This window comes from Thalassophryne amazonica, chromosome 8, assembly GCF_902500255.1.
Source record: "Thalassophryne amazonica chromosome 8, fThaAma1.1, whole genome shotgun sequence".
In the NCBI taxonomy this organism is placed as follows: Eukaryota; Metazoa; Chordata; class Actinopteri; order Batrachoidiformes; family Batrachoididae; genus Thalassophryne; species Thalassophryne amazonica.
In genome coordinates, this window is record NC_047110.1 from 40063065 (window position 1) to 40083514 (window position 20450).

At 39.1% G+C, this 20450-nt stretch overlaps 1 long non-coding RNA gene across 1 annotated transcript; it reads right to left on the reverse strand.

The window, feature by feature from the left end:
- Nucleotides 1-2894: 2894 nt before the first annotated feature.
- LOC117515465 lies at nucleotides 2895-17518 on the reverse strand. Its single transcript, XR_004562159.1, has 3 exons — nucleotides 17435-17518; nucleotides 13786-13791; nucleotides 2895-2906 (listed from the first exon to the last, which is right to left on the reverse strand). It is a non-coding gene; the product is annotated as an uncharacterized LOC117515465 (long non-coding RNA).
- Between the last annotated feature and the right edge of the window lie 2932 nt (nucleotides 17519-20450).

Sequence of the window (20450 nt, forward strand, 5' to 3'; positions counted from 1 at the left end):
CACTCCTTGTGGGAGGAGTCGTCCAGCCCCTCGTCGGAATTCCTTTGTCTGAGAAGTTGCTGAGAGACTGGCGCGTTGTTTGATCAAAATTTTTTCTAAACCTGTGAGACACATCGAAGTGGACACGGTTCGAAAAATTAAGCTGGTTTTCAGTGAAAATTTTAACGGCTGATGAGAGATTTTGAGGTGATTCTGTCGCTTTAAGGACTTCCCACGGTGCGAGACGTCGCGCAGCGCTCTCAGCCGCTGTCGTCAGCCTGTTCAAGCTGAAAACCTCCACTTTTCAGGCTCTATTGATCCAGGACGTCGTGAGAGAACAGAGAAGTTTCAGAAGAAGTCGGTTTCAGCATTTTATCCGGATATTCCACTGTTAAAGGAGATTTTTTTAATGAAAGACGTGCGGACGGGTCTGCGCGTCGGGACGCAGCCGTCGGGACGCAGCCGCCGCAACGCTCCGCCACAGGAAAAACTTTATTGACAGCCCTCGTATATATATATATATATATATATATATATATATATATATATATATATATATATATATATATATATATTATACAACATCCCAACTTCATTGGAATTGGGGTTGTATTTACTTCTCTCTTTCACTTGCCCATAAACGTACAACACTAAAATCTGGTTTGGTGGGAACATGCACGCCAAACAGATGTTTGAAATGTTTTTAATTCTATCATGGAGGATGGGCATACCCTTACAGCAAAGTATGAAAAAGAATTGTAACGCACACTAAAAGTCCAGCTGGCAGCAGGGACTAACTGACCACAGACCACGACAGACAGATAGATCAGGTTACAAGCATACAGCACTCTGTTCCTGCACCAGTCAAACAGCTCCAGTGTTGATCGATCGGCACTTACGCTGACATGTGGATGAATTCGTGTGGCAGCTCCGAATGTTGTATGAAAATATCCATCATGTTTTTAATTTACTCTAAAAGCCATCTGCACGTGCGCACTGGAGCGCTGTCCTGATGATGCGTATGCGTTAGTGTTTACATGCCTCACATTGTGAGCATGTGTTTATGTTACAGGGGAGATGAGGTGTGGTGGGGATCAGGTCTTTTCAATCCTCTGAACAGCTAATGGAGGATCACCGCTGAAGGAGCGTATCGCTTACAGTTGCTGTACTTTCAGTGGATGCTGAGTTTGCAAATTAAAAAATAAGTCTGACTTAAAGCTCCAGTGTGTAGGATTTAGGGGTAGCAAAAATGGAATGTAGTATTCCACATTATATAACGGCTAAGTTGATTCTTGTCATTTGATTGGTGCTTTGTATGTCACATGACATGGATTAATTCGTCCCATTTGTGTTGCATTGCATTTAGAGTTTGGTTCCATTTAGAGTGCAAAGTTGGTTCCATACGTTTGGTAACCTTGCACTCTGCACATGCACACACACCTACACATGCGCACGCAGACTCATGTGCACACACGCACACATGCACACCCCCAGGCATGCGCACACACACACACAAAACAAACCCACTGTGCTGTAAGCTGTCTAGAAGCTTTTTGCAAAAAGTTAGAATGAAAAGCTGGACTAATTTCTGATGTGATTTTTTTTCGCTGCACTGAGGAGTACACAGTCTCTTTTTTTTGTAGTACACACACATACACCCGCCGACACCGAGCGCATGTGGGACAACGACACAAGTGAGACGATGATTTGATTGAGGTAACTGGCGGTGCTAGTTCTTGTAGCAAACACACACACACACAAAATCCACTCTGCTGTAAGCCATCTGGATGCATGAAGAGCTGTTCACATGAAATGCTGATGTGATTTTTGGCTGGACTGAGGAGCTACACAGTCTTTTTTTTTATTTTTATGGAAGTCCAAAGTCAGTGCACAGCATCACTGGACTACACGTTACAATTTGGACTTGAGCAGCAGTGGAACACCAAAATGTAAGCCCCTTTTCTGTTGTTATTAATTTTAATAAAATGTCAAATGAAAAGGATCTATTTTAGCAGTTATATAAAACAAATAATGAATGTTTTTACATTCTTTCAGTGGAACAAATATTTAATTCGGTGAAAGCTGGAACAAACCATTCAGCTCGGCTTTGCCTCGTTGAATGGTTTGTTCCAGCTTTCACCTCATGAAATATTCATACCATTGAACTCATAAACATTCGTTATTTGCATACTAATCTTTTGTATTTAATGTAATCTCTTTTGGGCAGATTTTTGAGACAATTATTAACTGTAATGACTTTGGTATTAAAAATATAATTTTACTAAGCAAACATTACATACACAAATGTAATTTTTTCAAGACAAAACCAAACATTATGCACTGGAGAAATTAGTTTAAACTTAATAATAAATCTCTATCATTGATTGAACCCAATAATGTTTTAAAAGTAGTTTCTTTTATTGACAAATTTGATTTGTAAATGTTTGGTTGCCCTATATTTTCTTTTCTTTTATTATTTGCAAATAATATTCAAAGCGCCTTATGTTCTTGGATTCATATTTCCATGTATACAGCTTTTTCAGGATTTTGTACAGGACCTGTTTTGTTTGGATTTGATTCATAAATTTTTTTTCTTTTTTTTAATGGAGACACCATTGTCTCCTTCATGGAGGTGGTGGCGTCATGGTTTGCACATGATTTAAGAGGTTTTAATTTGTCATCTGATGGTTAATAATCACATTATTCCCTTTGATCGGTTTGGGTGTACAGAGTCAGTCTGCAGACGCCCCAGTGTCAGGAGGGGATTTTTAGGACTTTCTGTAATTTGTTATGAAATAATGCTGAATTTATGTGGAAATGATTGTTGCAGAAGCTTCAGAGATCTGTCACTGAGATAGATGATAACTGGAGCGAAGTTTTAAGCAGAAACGAGGTGATAATAGATTAACGCTGTTGTCTTCAACTGACTTCCGCATCAGAGAGGAGGGCTGTCAATCAAACCTCGCTCTCCAGAGACGGCCAATCACAGCAGAGCCCGTGCTGACCTGGTTCCTTAAGTTTCAAGCAAGCAAGCAGGAATTCTCTACGCACGAGCAGAAATCAACGCGCGAGCAGAAATACACTTTGCGTGAGCAGAAATCAAGTTTGAGCGGGCGGGGGGAACGCTGGTCCTCGTATGCAGCACCTTTGTGTGTGCGCAGTTAATATCTACGCGGGAACACATTTTTTACGCGAGTGGAGTTTTGTCACTGATCTGACGCACCCAAAGGAAACCCACGCAAACACGGGGAGAACAAGCAAACTCCACACAGAAAGGCCACAGTCAGGAATTGAACCCATGACCTTCTCGCTGTGAGGCAACAGTGCTAACCACGAAGCCACCGTGCTGCCCTCATTTGTGACAATGAGGTGCTGGTGCTCTGAATGAATAGACGAAGTTTGATCCGCATGTGATCCATATTGCAGATTTAGCGGATATTTGATTCTTTTGAGCATTGAAAGTCTCTTTTGAGCTATATTTTGTATTATATTTTAGCTTATGAAAAGCCTCTTCTAACAGAACTTTGACCTTGAAAATTATTTCCAACTTGTGTTGGCGGAGGTTTGCGCTCTACGAGCTCGGTGCTCTAGTTGTGATTGTATCATCCTATCGTAAACTTGTAATAAGCTCAGCTCAGCTTACTTGGAGAAATACTGTGTCTTGTATAGTTTCACAGAATCTTTTGTTTTCTTGTGTGATTGTTGTTATGGACAGACTATAGTGGTGTGTCCTCCTGTGTAGCTGTGTTTGTTCATGTCTTCTGATGTAATTTCCCACATCTTTCCACCTATGTTTGTTTTATTTTGTTTTCTGTGTTTGTTTTGTTTTATTTGTGTTTGTTTTATACCTGTGTTTGTCTTATTGTGTAATGGTGTGTGCCAGCCGGCCTCACACATACTTACAATCCACTCATCCAGTGTGATGGTGTAAGTAAGGGAGTGTTGAATAATGCAAAGAGCTGGCGTCTCACCACTGAAATGACACAATGGAGCCTCTCTGCTCAAGACATAACACCATGCACTGTGCTGTGACACAGATATACGCTATGTTGGCTTTATCCTCCGGATTGCTCCACAGTAAATTTTGCAGAGTTAAAGGGTGCATATGGTCCCAGTCCAAACTACTTGAAGTGAACTCTATCACAGAATCAATTAACTGTGCTAGAATTGAGAAGGGACATGGTGACCTGGAGGTTAGAGAAGTGTGAGTGTGACTGGAGTATCCAAGTTCAATTCCATAATGAGACAAGAAAATCAAGTCTTTGGGCATGGTCCTTAATCTCCGAGTTGTTCTTGCTGTGCAGTTAAGCATCTCTGCCATAAAACCAGAGTCTGTAGAATGCAAAAGAATAGCATAACATTGGGGTCGGAAGCTTTGTGAATATGTATATATATATGTGTGTGTGTGTGTGTGTGTGTGTGTGTGTGTGTGTGTGTGTGTGTGTGTGTGTGTGTGTGTGTGTGTGTGTGTGGGTGTAGATACATACACATATATATATATATATATATATATATATATATATATATATATATATATATATATATATATATATATATATATATATATATATATATATATATACATACACATACATATATATATACAAGGTTGGGTAGGATTACTTTGAAAGAATACATGTGGATTACATGTATGTATGTATGTACATACATTTGGATTACATGTAATCTGATTACTCTTGGATTACATTTCAAAGTAATCCTACCCAACCCTGTATATATATATGCATGCATAATTCACCTTATGCCTTTAATTCATCACCTCTGTACATAATGAGAAAATAAAGTCCACACATTGCCCTAAAATTGGTCTTTAAAACACAAAATGGCCAAGTGTCGAGCTATCTTATTCACACATAGTACAAATAAGTACAAATCAGGGCGAATCACGGTGGAACAGCTTGTAGCAAACCACGAAAACATTGCGCCAATGGGCAGGCGTGAACGATCCCGCTGGGACAGTTTTGTGCATGTGGGAATACAGTGCAAGCAGCTGCAGCATATGTAACCACATCGTGCAGCTGCTGTTAAAATAAAAAAAATCAAAAATACATGCCACCCACGGGATTCAAACCTGCAATTTCCAAAAGCTCTGATTGCCAGCCAGAAACTTTACCACTGAGCTACCATCACTGTCCTGTAAAAGGTGCAGGAAAATGCCTGATGTCAAGAAGGACATTGATGTATTTAATATAAAATAAAACCACACACCATATAAAAACACAGCATTTTATTGAATCCCTCTTATCAAACGGGCAATACAAGTATGATCCGTCTGTTCCTCTGTAGATGACCCATGGTCACAGACGTACAGTCATGAAATGACATGAATGAGAAGCAGAACACTCTTATGTCCACATCTGCTGGCGGCGTATCCAGCCGGCCCTGCGCGCCTGTCCTGCCCAACACGCGTGTCTTATGGACGGCGCACCACAGGACTGACACCGCGTCATGTGGAACAGAGCTCACGTGGGTGACATGACATTCAGATCACCAGCTGCGTGTTAAGATCTGACGGTCCGTTTCACCTGGGGTAGCCTGTCAATGTGCGCAGCGTGTGCATGCTCGCTGCAGCCCATTGCAAGTGATATGTTTTTTTCCATGTTAGGACAGCAAGCAGACACACGCGCATCACAGTGAGCAGTTGCTAGTTCATGTCCGTCCAAACACAGTACATGTTCCCCAGCTGGGACATCCAGAACCACAGATCTCCATAGCCGCTCCTGTCGGCGGACACACCACCTGTTAGTTCAGCACACACACCAACTTGTCAATGTGTCTGTCTGCAAAGCCACACTCGTGGAGCACTTAAACAAATTTTACATCCAGCTTGAAAGTGATCATCTGCTCACTGTTCTCATGATTATAGTGCAAATGGCCACATATTTTCTAAGTGCCAAGCAAGCAGTGTTCAGTGTTTGTGTGTGTCACCTGAAATTTGGCCAACACCTGCTACGAGAGGGTTCGATGGGCTCTCATGGGGCACGCTCTGTCTTTTAGCTGCTGATGTGCGCAAATAGTTGTTGCAACAGGTGTACGAGCTGTTTGAGGCAGCTACGATTTTACACGTATTGCATATGAGTCCTGCTTCATGTGCAATTCGACCACATTCATACTATGTGTGAAGGGGCTGTTAGTGTTGTCATGGGTACATGGCGTCACATTTCGGAGCCCTATAAACGCTATCATCTTGTAACTGGACTAAATAAAGACTAAGTAAACTCATTAAAATGTGGTGAGCTTTGATCCATCAGATCAATCAAAAAATGACTTTGTTTTACTTTACTTTTCAACTTTGTTTTGTATGTAATATACCTATCTGGATGGTTAGTGGATGGTGGATTAGAAGCAGGTGGGATATCACCGAGAGAGCTTTTTAAAAACTAAAATAACTTGATCATACCTCCACACAACCCCGCAGAATGGATTTTGTAGGAATTTATCTGTTAAAAATGACTGTAATGGAGATGGAATGGGTTCTGTTATAAAGAGAGACTGTTTCTACAGAAAAGATGCAGCCAAACCAAACCTTTCTTCATTTTCTTTCAGTCTGTCTCAACATATGTGTGGTTGGATACTTTCATTTCCAAAGCCAAGATCTGGTGGCCACCAAAACCATCGCTGCTTGTTGCATAGTCCTGCTTGCAAACAAACACTGATGATCACATCTGTAATCTCTTTGACTCTGTGTGTGTGTGTGTGCGTGTGTGTGTGGTTTGTTTGTGTGTTTGAGATGAATACTTCATAGTGAACATTCTTTCACCCAAACCCCATGGTCCACTTTAATTTAGTTCATGAAAATAAATTTTTGGCACCAGATCTGGGTTATTACCTGGATCTGGACCAATTTTCCCCCAGCTGTTTCTGTAACACAGCCCCACACAAAGTACAAACTCAAACTATTTCGCACTTTTAAATGTATTCAAAGTCATAGTGAAAATCAGGCCTGGATTCTGAAGAGCTTCTCTCATGCAGGAGATCCATCCGTTCAGAACCACGAATAATGGACACAAACAGTTTTTATAAAGCACAACATAGGTGTGACAAAGGAGGACCTTATTTCACAAAATCCTTCCCTTATTTGTCCCCGTGGGCATTCGAGGGAGGTCCCACCCCCTGCCACTGACCTGCGCGATAATGAGACATATGTGATTTATAATGTAACCTGAATCTCTTTGTCCTAAGTGGTAAAACTGGTTAAATCCAGTTCAACATGCACATTCCAACAGAGAGCAGAGAAAAATATATGAATCTAAGGATACAATCCTAAGTAAAATAACTGCTTTAATAGCAAAACAAATAAAGAAAACAATAATTCAACACACAAATATATCTAACAGTACACTTACGGATAGAAAGACAATCATGGGATCCTGATGGCTAACCTTTGATCCTGATTGATTACCTTTAATCCTAATTGTTGACATATGATCATGATTAAAAGTGTCCAGAATATCTTTAATCCTGAATTTTAATTTATTTTATTTATTATTATTATTATCATCATTTTATTTGTTTATTTATTTATTGTCATCATAACTCATTTTTGATCACAATCAAAGAACTTAGATCAAAGGAATCAGGAAAAAATAATCAATGTCAGGATTGACCACTTGCAAGTGCTCTTTTCAGTGACTGTGCTGTTTGAGTTAACACAAAGCAAAATTCTTTTCTTCTGTTACAGAAGCAACAGATCTGTTTGTCCTCTATGGATTTTCGCTGCCTGACATGCTGCTGAGGCCAGCTTTCTTCCTCTTCGCTCTCTGTGTTATAGAACAGGTTAGAAACATTAACAGCAGCAGCTGTGGCCCTCTGCTCCGCACATGTGGGCCAGGATATGACTTAGTTTCTTCCTCGCCCCCTCTCCCCGCTGGTCACTAATGTTAACACTCACTCCTCTGATCCACACAAAAAGGAGAGACCCGGTGGAAGCAGCACATTCTTATTAATGTGCACATTATGAGCTACAGATGCATGAGTCTTTTTGGTCTCCTTATTTCAACATTCATCATAAAGCTGTTTAACACTGAACTAAAACACAAAAGTAAACTCACACAATATTCTAGAGCTCTTCAAGGGTGCGTAAGTTTGAAAGTGAGATGAAACAAACCTGTGCAACTACTGTACAAATCCAGATCTTCAGCCATTCTAGGGTTGGGATGATACACACTTATCTCCCAATACAATACGTATGGCGATTTGTGGGTGTCAATTCGAAACAGCCTATAGTGAGAATTTTATGTTGAACAGACGTTTTAAAAAAATGGATCAAAAGTTAAAGTTTTTTCAATGTCTATATGTAAACTTTTAATCAACATTCGGGTTTAGACCATTTTTAACTGTGATGTTGAATAGTGCTATTTTTTAACATGTAGCATAATAATAATAAGAAGAAGAAGAAGAAGAAGAAGAAGAAGAAGAAGAAGAAGAAGAAGAAGAAGAATAGTAACAATAATAATGATACAATGCAATTTTAGAAAAAGACAAATACAAAAAGAACCTGACAAAACAAAACACAACAGGAAAGATAGACAAAACTAACAATGAACATGAATAAATCCATAAAAATATATATATATAAATAAATAATCAGTAACAGTTTCCTGTGAACACCTAGTGACCACTTCATCCCTATATCCTGTGAAAACACATTATTTATATTTTGTGTTAAACTGTTGAAAGTTTGGACACTGCTTTAACTCCTCATTCACACTGTTCCACAGTCTCACCCCACAGAATCGTTTCTTGTTTGTGCAGATTTTTACCTCCGCCAAGGAGGTTATGTTTTCGGTCGTGTCCGTTTGTTTGTTTGTTGGTTGGTTTGCTAGCAGGATTACTCAAAAAATCCTCAATTTTTACCAGGGGTGTATCTTGGCCTAACTTAGAAGTCATTAAATTTTGGTAATGATCCGGAACACGATCCGGATCCAGTAATTTTTTTACGGATTCTTTATCATTGCAGGATAGGGCCAATTTCAACATTTTTGCATCTAACTTCATGAAGACGGGTCACAAAGGCTGAACAAAAATTAAGTTATGACACAACAATAATTTAGCATTTGTTTTTCCTCACTGAATAAACTTATTAGAAAATAAAAAAAACTTCTGTCGTTCATGCAGTTTTTCTTTATAAATACATTGGCTGAAGATCGAAGGGTTTAACCGTCTGGGGCCGACGCCGTTGTATATGACAGCTGAGACCAAGCTTTACTAAATTATAAATAACTTTTTAATGATAAGAGATAGAAACTTACTTTTTTTGCTGAAAAGTTAACTCCATGGACTTTTGAGCCACCGTCCACCATCTTTGTACTCCTCATAGAAGCTGTGTGATGACATGAGCAATGTGAGTGTCCAATCACAATTGGTTCACCGTCACATGATTTTCCAAAATCCAATCGTAGGGCAGATTCACCTCACGTGACACACCAAAGATTGTTTTTAGGAGTGATGTGTTACTAGTTTATTATAGTTTGCTGTGTGTTTTGAATAAATGTGTGTGGAAAATTATTTGCCGCTTTACTTTTTCCTTTCTTATTTCTGATTGTAAACCTTTATTACACTTATAAAACACAACTATAGCATATATATATTGAAAGTACAGGTTGTCCTGAAAAAAAGAGACATAAAACTTGATTGTGGGATGCAGGGAGAGCTGTTAACAGCAATAATAAAACATTTATGCCAGGTGAGTGAACTGTCCAAAAAATGCCCTTGGATCCCAGAGGGTTACCCACTGAATCTGAAACATGACGGTAGATGCATAAAACGATGAGGAATACGTCTCTTTGCCAAAGGGTATTCCATGTGACGTCAGTGACCCTATGGCCTTGGCGGAGGTTTGCGCTCTCCGAGTGCTTCTAGTGTTAATTTTGAAGTTGTATTTCCTTCGTAAATGATGTCCCCCCTCTTGATCCCTGAACAATTTCTGCATGTTTTTTTTTTTTGTTTTGTTTTTGTTTTTTTGGTAAAAGGTAATTTTTCGCTTTGTACAAGATATGTGCTGTTTGGAATTTTACGATGTCTGTTCATTTTAATAGTTTTGATTTTAAGAAGAGTGAGTGAGTATGGTCTTGAGAGCCGACATTATGAATGACCCGCATTGCCCTTTTTTGAAGAATAATTAATTGCCCCAGATCTCTACGCAGTAACTGAAATACGGTAAGACAGTGGAACAATATAGGATGCAGAGTGATTTATGACCCAGAACATGTTTTTCTTTGTTCAATACTGAAATGCTTTTTGATCATTTGTTTTGTATATATATATGTGATGTGTGGTTTACAACTGTTTTTCTCATCTATTATTACCCCAAGGAATTTATTTTCATTAACCCTTTCAATCTGTACCCCATCTCTCTGTATTTGTACTTCCTCATTAGTTCTGCAGTTCCCAAATAACATTAGTTTTTTTTTGTTTGTTTGTTTGTTTGTTTGTTTGTTAAGTTTAATGACAATTTGTTTCGGTCAAACCGCATTTTCATTTGTTAATTTCTTCAGTGATTTCCTCTACCATTTCTTTTAAATTCTCCCCAGAACAGAAAATACTCATGTCATCAGCAAACAGCATTAGTTCCAGTATCTGTGACACCTTCCAAATATCATTAATATACAATATAAATAGGCTCTAACACTGAACCCTGTGATACACCACAAACAATGTCCAAACATTCAAAACTGACATCACCCATCTTAACAAACTTGAAAACATGGTGGACAAAACAAGCTCTATGAAAAGTTATTCCAGCTTTTATGAAAATTCATAAATTATTTTGAGAGTAGTCCTTCAAAAAAAAATATTAAAAACAGCAAACACATAACCTCATTGAAATGTAAGTAAGTAATAATTAATGTCAAGTTGTTTGTCTCAGTAGCCTTTTAATTATTAACTCATGGATTTTGAATATGGAAATGATCTGGCTGTAGAATTTGTAAAGGACTCGTACTGTTTGTTGGATGATTTGAATTCCTTCTACATGAACTCGGTGACACTGTTGCATTGTGCTCTGAGCACACAGACTGCAGTCTCACCCGTGACATGTCTCCAGGGAGAGTGGCATGTGTATTCCAGTTTCTGAGAATCATAACTCTTGTTTTGTGTTCACCGAGGTGCGTCCAAGGAGATTACCTGCATGAACGAGAGCAGAAAGAACTTTGTAACGACTGTCCTTTGGGGTGAGGTAGTAGGTTGTATAGTTTTGGGGTCATACCCTTCCTGTCAGATAACTATACAACTTACTGTCTTTCCTGAAGTGGCTGTAATATCATCGTATTCCAGTTTGGGAGGTTTTGGTTCCAGATTCAACAAGTTTTACCGAGTGACTTTTGGCAGGTCATCACGAGGTATGTGATAGCTGTAGGACTGCTGTGACTACATTCTTTTTGCTTTATGTAGTTTTGTTTCAAATGTTTCAGATTTAATTTTTTTGTGCAATAAAATGTTTCATATATTGTTGTATGCATTTGTAACTTGAAGGCAGAAAAAAGGTTATCACTATTTCTCTTTGATTATCATGTTGGCTTTTAATCTTGTTCAAGAATAATTGCCACGTTTTAAGCATTTTTTGTGAAAACAACAATTAAGCGCACTGTTGGAATCACCACATCGACACAGCGGTTTTATGGTATAAATAAAGTACAGTACTCACAAAGTGCTCTTATTCAGTCTTGTAAAAGTGATGCATGATTGTGCTAAAACTATCACACTTATCTTGTTTTTTAATTGTATGTATTGATTATTGTATGTTTCATTTTAACTTTTCATGTTCTGTATTGTATTGTACTGAGTTAGAATAATTAATGCCATGATTCCACACACTCCGATACAGTAGGTGGCGGTATGCACCTCTAAAGCTTGTTTGCAAAAAAAAGATGGTTTATTGTTATGTTTTAAGTTTATTTTCAAAGTATGGCTGTGTCATGACCAAGCTGTGCACCTTAACTAATGTATTTAAATGTTTTTAAGAACAACGTCATGTTTCAGAAGACATTAGCATCATGGTGTGATGCTAATGATAATGTTAGCATGTCCAGATGGCTTCTGTGTGAGCATTTTAATACAAATTAGTGTGTTGCCCGTGGGGATCCACGGGTTCTAGATTGGGTAGTGTTTATAAAATAGGTAGTTGACATTTTTGAAGGGTGGTAATAAATTATGCAAAGTTTCTATAATGATTTTAATTGAAAGTGCAGAAAATTATAATGGGAAAGTTTTGTGAATAATTGTATTTATTATTTGGCAAATTTAGTTGATGTCATGTTTTACAACTGGCAAGGTTGAGATATTTCCTTTGTTCAGAGCGTGTGTGTGGTTACCAGAGACTGATTAATGGTGATATCAATGTCTATTATTCACCGTTGTTACCTAATATCCCTAATTTCTTGAAAAATGTTTGTCCTAACTTCTTCCTGTTTTGGCGGCGTTCGTCCTTGTCCCAGAATACACAAGCATACCAAACGGCAAATGTCAGCTCTCCCCAGTTTCTCCGTGATCAAAGTTCCACATATGTACACAGAGGGCACTTGGCTTTTAATATATAGATAATTTATCGCCCCCTGCTGGAATGGCATGTGAGTCCAGAATTTAATTATCAATGTCCATTGTTCACTGTTGTTGCCTAATATCCCTAATTTCTCCAAAAATACAATATTAGTCCTATCAACTTTCTGTTTTCGGCATTCATCCTTGTCCCGAAATACATAAACATACCAAACAGCAAATGTCAGCTCTCCCCATTTTCTCCGTAATGGAAGCCATACACACACACAAGCACACATACACGCATGCAGAGGCCCCTTGGCTTTTAATATATAGATATCTGTAAAATTGTGGCTTTTTGTATATTTAATTGGTGCAATGGGTCATCCTTACTATAAATGGCCTTACGTGTGTGGCTGTCATTGCAGACACCGCCACACACACACAAAGTCACAGAGTCACACAAGTAAGGCTGTTTATAGTAAGGATAATTGTCCACACACACACCAAAATGTGTGAATGTCATTATCATTGTAATGTCATTTTAGTTTGAAGTAGTAAGGTTCTGGTGTTACTTTGAGCTGCATTTGCACCACACTGGTGTCACCAGTGTTGCCACAGTTACTTTGATAAAGTAATCCAATTACTGATTACTGATTACTCCTTGAAAAAGTAACTTAGTTACTTTACTGATTACTCAATTGTAAAAGTAACTAAGTTAGATTACTAGTTACTTTTTTAGTTACTTTCCCCGGCTGCCGACAACAACCCTCTGCCACCTCAACATGACAATGATACTTGTTTTTCCAAAACTCACTTTATAGTCACCCTTTCTTGACTTCAATGAAAATAAATACTTGTTTTATAAAAAGTAAAATAATCTTTCTTGACCTCATATTTAACTGTTGACAGCACTGTAACAGTAAAACTTGCAATTTCTAACCTACATTGTTTATAAATATAACTATTAAATTCTAACATTTTTCTAACATTTAAATTCTCTATAAACATTTTACTTGTCAAAATTATTACAACCCCTGGCAAAAATTATGGAATCACCGGCCTCGGAGGATGTTCATTCAGTTGTTTAATTTTGTAGAAAAAAAGCAGATCACAGACATGACACAAAACTAAAGTCATTTCAAATGGCAACTTTCTGGCTTTAAGAAACACTATAAGAAATCAGGAAAAAAAATTGTGGCAGTCAGTAACGGTTACTTTTTTAGACCAAGCAGAGGGAAAAAAATATGGACTCACTCAATTCTGAGGAATAAATTATGGAATCACCCTGTAAATTTTCATCCCCAAAACTAACACCTGCATCAAATCAGATCTGCTCATTAGTCTGCATCTAAAAAGGAGTGATCACACCTTGGAGAGCTGTTGCACCAAGTGGAAAGACATGAATCATGGCTCCAACACGAGAGATGTCAATTGAAACAAAGGAGAGGATTATCAAACTCTTAAAAGAGGGTAAATCATCACGCAATGTTGCAAAAGATGTTGGTTGTTCACAGTCAGCTGTGTTTAAATTCTGGAACAAATACAAACAACATGGGAAGGTTGTTAAAGGCAAACATACTGGTAGACCAAGGAAGACATCAAAGCATCAAGACATAAAACTTAAAGCAATATGTCTCAAAAATCGAAAATGCACAACAAAATAAATGAGGAACGAATGGGAGGAAACTGGAGTCAACGTCTGTGACTGAACTGTAAGAAACCGCCTAAAGGAAATGGGATTTACATACAGAAAAGCTAAACGAAAGCCATCATTAACACCTAAACAGAAAAAAAAACAAGGTTACAATGGGCTAAGGAAAAGCAATCGTGGACTGTGGATGACTGGATGAAAGTCATATTCAGTGATGAATCTCAAATCTGCATTGGGCAAGGTGATGATGCTGGAACTTGTTTGGTGCCGTTCCAATGAGATTTATAAAGATGACTGCCTGAAGAGAACATGTAAATTTCCACAGTCATTGATGATATGGGGCTGCATGTCAGATAAAGGCACTGGGGAGATGGCTGTCATTACATCATCAATAAATGCACAAGTTTACGTTGATATTTTGGACACTTTTCTTATCGCATCAATTGAAAGGATGTTTGGGGATGATGAAATCATTTTTCAAGATGATAATGCATCTTGCCATAGAGCAAAAACTGTGAAAACATTCCTTGCAAAAAGACACATAGGGTCAATGTCATGGCCTGCAAATAGTCCCGATCTTAATCCAATTGAAAATCTTTGGTGGAAGTTGAAGAAAATGGTCCATGACAAGGCTCCAACCTGCAAAGCTGATCTGGCAACAGCAGTCAGAGAATGTTGGAGCCAGATTGATGAAGAGTACTGTTTGTCACTCATTAAGTCCATGCCTCAGAGACTGCAAGCTGTTATAAAAGCCAGAGGTGGTGCAACAAAATACTAGTGATGTGTTGGAGTGTTCTTTTGTTTTTCATGATTCCATAATTTTTTCCTCAGAATTGAGTGATTCCATATTTTTTTCCCTCTGCTTGGTCTAAAAAAGTAACAGTTACTGACTGCCACAATTTTTTTTCCTGATTTCTTATAGTGTTTCTTAAAGCCAGAAAGTTACCATTTGAAATGACTTTAGTTTTGTGTCATGTCTGTGATCTGCTTTTTTCTACAAAATTAAACAACTGAATGAACATCCTCCGAGGCCAGTGATTCCATAATTTTTTCCAGGGGTTGTATTATTTTAAGTAGTATTAGTAGATGTAGTAAAAAAAAAAACGGTTTCAAAACTGGACCTTTAATCTAGGGGTGTTGTGAGGGAGGGGGGCACATCCTTGCCCCATGCCCCCATTCCATCTGGATTCGCCCCTGCTTTGGTGGTTGAGCACAAAGAATGGATAACATTTATTTATGCAGAAAACATGACCAGATTTACAGTTAAGAAAGTTTTATTGTGTTTTCACATCATGTGGTCCTCAGAAAGAGAGTTTAGGTGCATTTGAGTGGAAAATAGTGTTAGTGGTTGACACGTCGCGGAGGATCAGCTGTTTTAACGAGACGATACAGAGCGGCTCAGCTCAGAATTCTAAATAAAGGAGAAAAATAAAGCATAAAAATGACTTTGTAAAGCTCAGTGCAGGTGTGCTGTTTTCACCGCGCTTTAAGAGGTGAGGACGAGTCGTAGCTGATGAAAAGCTCACAGCTCGCTTAAAGTGTGTAGTTCAGTCGAGCCCCGACCTCCTGCCCACGGACCAAGTTTAATGCTGCTGTCGACCCACAATGCAAAAATAATAGTAACGCACAGTGACTTGGAGAAGTAACTTTATTCTGATTACTGATTTGGAAAGATTAACGCGTTAGATTACTGTTACAAAAAAAAGTGGTCAGATTAGAGTAACGCGTTACCACCATCACTGGGTGTCACACACGTTACTCGTGTTAGTGTTAAATCACACAGTGTTAATTAACCTCTACATATGTTGTTTTAGCTCCAGCTACAAGTGAGTGAAAAATCAGGAAAAGGAGTTGTTGGATACTGTTTTTTTTTTAAGAGTGGTGCAGTCGCAGTGCTCTACCTCACACTCAGAAGGTTTTAGGTTCTAACCCAATGTGTTATCTGTCTGGATGGAGAGTTCATGTTGTGCCAGGTCTGTGTCAAATCTGTCTGGCTTCTTTAGCCCATGTTTTCTCTATAATTTACCCTGTAATGTGCATTTTCCACCAGATGGCACCAGCTCGACTCTACTCGCTTGTGGTACCAGGTGTTTCCTGTTCCACTGTCGATTATATTGTATACAAATTATGAATGTTTTCCATTTGTGCAATGGTAAGAATATTTGCATGCATTAAAAGATGGAACATACAGCAAGCTGCTGTTGTGAAAGTGACGTGACACGGACCCACAACAGGGGGCGTTAATGAACGGACAATGGATAAGCCAAAAAGTAACAATTTAATGTTGTGAATCGCACAACAACGTACAGACAATAACAATATGGTGACTGTCAATCATACACCAGGTGACGTGTGGGCAGGCTCGACGATAGAAGACGCCTGGAGAGAGAAGAGCCGGATCCCACACAGCTTCCACCACCAACGGAGCTGAAGAACACCGGAGCCGCCAAGCCCTGCGCCCCAGGTGGCCGCTGTCTTCAGCAGTCAGACCCGGTACTGCTGGCAGAGAACAGAGACAGTCCAGATGAGTGTGAGTTCGCACACTCAGTAATCCACAGTCTGTCTTAAGTAAAGGAGGGAAAAACTCCACCTCCAATCACACACACTCGTGCAGCTCCTGGTTAACCACTTATCTGGTTTGGAGTGTGAGGCGAAGCCGTCGCTGTCACACCAAACGCCAATCCCACAGACAAGGAAAACCACCAGGAAAACAGCTGCAACAGAAGTTCAGATTATTACACAACGTATGTGTCAGCAGAGAAATTACCTGAATGGTAGTTGATTTCTCGGCGAGGAGGTGGAGTTGCAGTCCGGTCTTTGTAGTGGTGATGATGGGTGACAGCTTGTGTTGATTGTTGACAGCTGTCACCTCCAGCAAAGCCAACGCCCTCTCGTGCTTGAAGCCCGCACTTCAAGCAGGGCGCCATCTTGTGGTGGTGGGCCAGCAGTACCTCCTCTTCAGCGGCCCACACAACAGCTGCAGCTGAGTTGAACATCTAACAACGAATGAAAATATTCTTTACATTGCACAAATGGAAAGCACTAATTATTTGGGTTTTTATGACACTTAAGTAGATCTGTGCCATTTGATATTTTACTTAAAATTAGACAGGCGTTTCCTGTCTAATTTTAGAGCAATAGGACATAGCGTGGTCTGTGGCAGCTCAGCAGTACACTTCACCCTGCAGACAACTCACTGACACACCGCTGAGTTCAGCAAGTGCTGCTGAGGAGCCCAGCGGTGTGTCTGTGTGGAGTGCAGGTCACTTTCTTCAGTCTACTGAAAAGTCACAATCAGAATTGGACAAAGGTAAATCCAGCAGCCATAGTGTTTATGGGGACATCTTAAGCAGCTGTTGAAGCTTTGTCCGATCATGAAAGCATTTTTACGAAAACCTAATGGAAGCATTCAATAGAGCAAAACATATGGGACAAAAAAAAAAAGAAAACGAGGATGGTAAATAGAACCAAAATGCACAGCACATAACCTCACATCAAATTATGAATGTCTCATGACATATTATACATATAATGAATGTTTATGAGTTGAATGGTACAAATATTTCATGAGGGGAAAGCTGGAATGTTCCATTCAAAGCGGTGAAGCAGAGTTGAATGAAACATTCCAGCTTTGTGGGTTTAATATTTGTCCATATTAAACCCACAGGTGCAGAAACAGGCGACTTCTTCTTGAGATATATATATATATATATATATATATATATATATATATATATATATATATATATATATATATATATATATATATATATATATATATATATATATATATAAAATCATATTTTTTTTAATTAAAAGAAAATGTCTTTCTTTAGGATATATTATCTTGCTTTCTCCAGAATATTTTTGCCTAAAAACTTTCATTGCTGCTTTTCATACATTGAATTTTAATAATGATGTTGCTGTCCAGGTGTGTGCACACCTGCGTTTTTCAGCGTGTTGGACCTTTCTGATGTTCGTACGGGGTGAGGTAGTAGGTTGTGTGGTTTCAGGGTAGTGATTTTGCCCCCTCAGGAGATAACTATACAACCTACTGCCTTCCCTGAAGGGCAGCGATACTGCGTCATGCACAAAGGATGGAAACAGAACAGTGTGAACAAAAAAAAAACAGGTTAAACATTTAACCGTGAGCTGTCAGACTTACATGGAAATGACCCCGGTCAGTCTGAGCAAGAGAGAGGGCATGCAGGTAAAGTTTGTTCATTCTGGATATTGGTTTAGTTTTCTGCTCCAGACTCAAATAAAAAAATAAAAACTCCATTAATGATGTCTTTGTCTTTTTTAAAATATCATATCTGCAATTGAAATGTAGAATTAACTTTGGTACTGTTAACTAAAGCAGAATGTTTTCTGACATTATGAGCAGCACTGACAGAGATATTTAAGATATTTAAATTGTGATTGATTTGGTCTCCATGTGACTATGTTTTTATGTAAGTTAGCTGGATATCTTAAGAATGCTGCATCCAGTTTTGATCAAACCTGGCTAATGGACATATGGATGGAAAGAAGTCATTTGATTTTATTTGGAATCAGGTAACTATAAAGGTTAAAATTTTCACTCTGTGCAAATACACTGGAACATGGATAATTTTTATGAAAATTAGTTCAGATATTTTGTTCTTGGTAATCACGACTTTCGCAACAGTTTTACTTTATTTTTGATAAGTTGTATTGTGGGCGTGGCATTGCTGTGCTCTCTTCTTAGAACATTTGATCTGGTCATTACTTTGATGACACTTGGATGTAGCATATAATGTACTAATCATTACTCATACTGGTGAAATCTATGAATTATTAATGAATTGGCCACCCACAAATTTGGTCATTATTCAGACAGACAGCTTTACTTTTTGAATAGTTGTAGTTTAAAGTTGCTTGATGAATAATGACGGTTAAATAAACACTCTACATTTGGACACTGACAAATATTGTATTATTTTAGCAGTAAGCCAACTAGAATTAAAAGCAATTAATGAAAAGTGAAGGAGTGCCTCAGGGTCTTGTTCATGAGTGAGGGGACAATGGAGTGTGAGATTGGCCAGAGAATCGGTGCAGCAGGGATGGTTTTGCATTCGCTCTAACGTATGTTGTGACAAAAAGGGAGCTGAGCCAAAAGGCGAAGCTCTCGATCTACTGGTCAATCTTCATTCCTACTCTCACCTATGGTCATGAGGGTTGGGTCATGACTGAAAAAAGTAGATCGCAGGTACAAGCGGCGAAATGGGCTTCCTCAGGAGGGTGGCTGGTGTCTCCCTTAGAGATAAGGTGAGAAGTTCGGTCATCCGTGGGGAGCTCGGAGTAGAGGCGCTGCTCCTTCGCACTGAAAGGAGCCAGCTGAGGTGGTTCGGGCATCTGACAAGGATGCCTCCTGGGCGCCTCCCTAGGGAGGTGTTCCAGGCACCTCCAGCTGGGAGGGATTCCAGGGAAGACCCAGGACTAGGTGCAGAGCTTATATCTCCACACTAGCCTGGGAACGCCTTGGTATCCCCCAGTCCAAGGTGGTCAATGTGGCCTGAGAAAGGGACGTTTGGGGTCCCCTGCTGTAGCTGTTGGCCCCACGACCCGATCCCGGATAAGTGGTTGAAGATGAGTGAGTGAGAGTAATAAAAATGATCTTGCCATGCAGACAGTCGGATTTACTTTGAAGCTAATTATACCTTAATTTGGTTAATATAGAACTAGCATGAGAGAAATCAGAGCGCGTTTTCAAAAGGACCAAAACCAAGTGGCCATTATAGGCTGCTGAGCTGTTTGACATTCACATGCTAATCCCTCATTAATCTAGTCAGCAGGTAATAGGTCGATAATTCATTTCAAGTGCATGGTGTATCATTCTCGCTCAGATACTCACTGAACATGCCTGCAAGAGACAACTGAGGGAAGATTCCAATAACAGCATTGAAAAGGTTACAACTAAAGTCTTGGTGGCTGTGATTAGAGAAACAGCTTTTAAGAATTTTAATTAGTTGTGTCACCAGTCACCACTGATGATCAAGTCTACCATGTACCTTCTGACAAACCTGACCCTACCTTTGAGAGTTTTTTGATTATCAGTGTTTCTCTCTGTTCCACTGTGAAGTGTCACATGAATGAGTGGTGAAGCAAAAGTTGCTGTATGTAATTCACTTTATTTATAGAGCATCAAATCATAATATGTCACCCCAAGGCACTCCAGACAGCTGAGGTCTAATCTTACCCAAACCCTGTGCAAGCTCATTTACAACATAGACATAGTCTCTTCAATCTCCACCACTGAGCTATTTAACTCCTTATGAGTTATCCAGGCCATCTTGGTGGC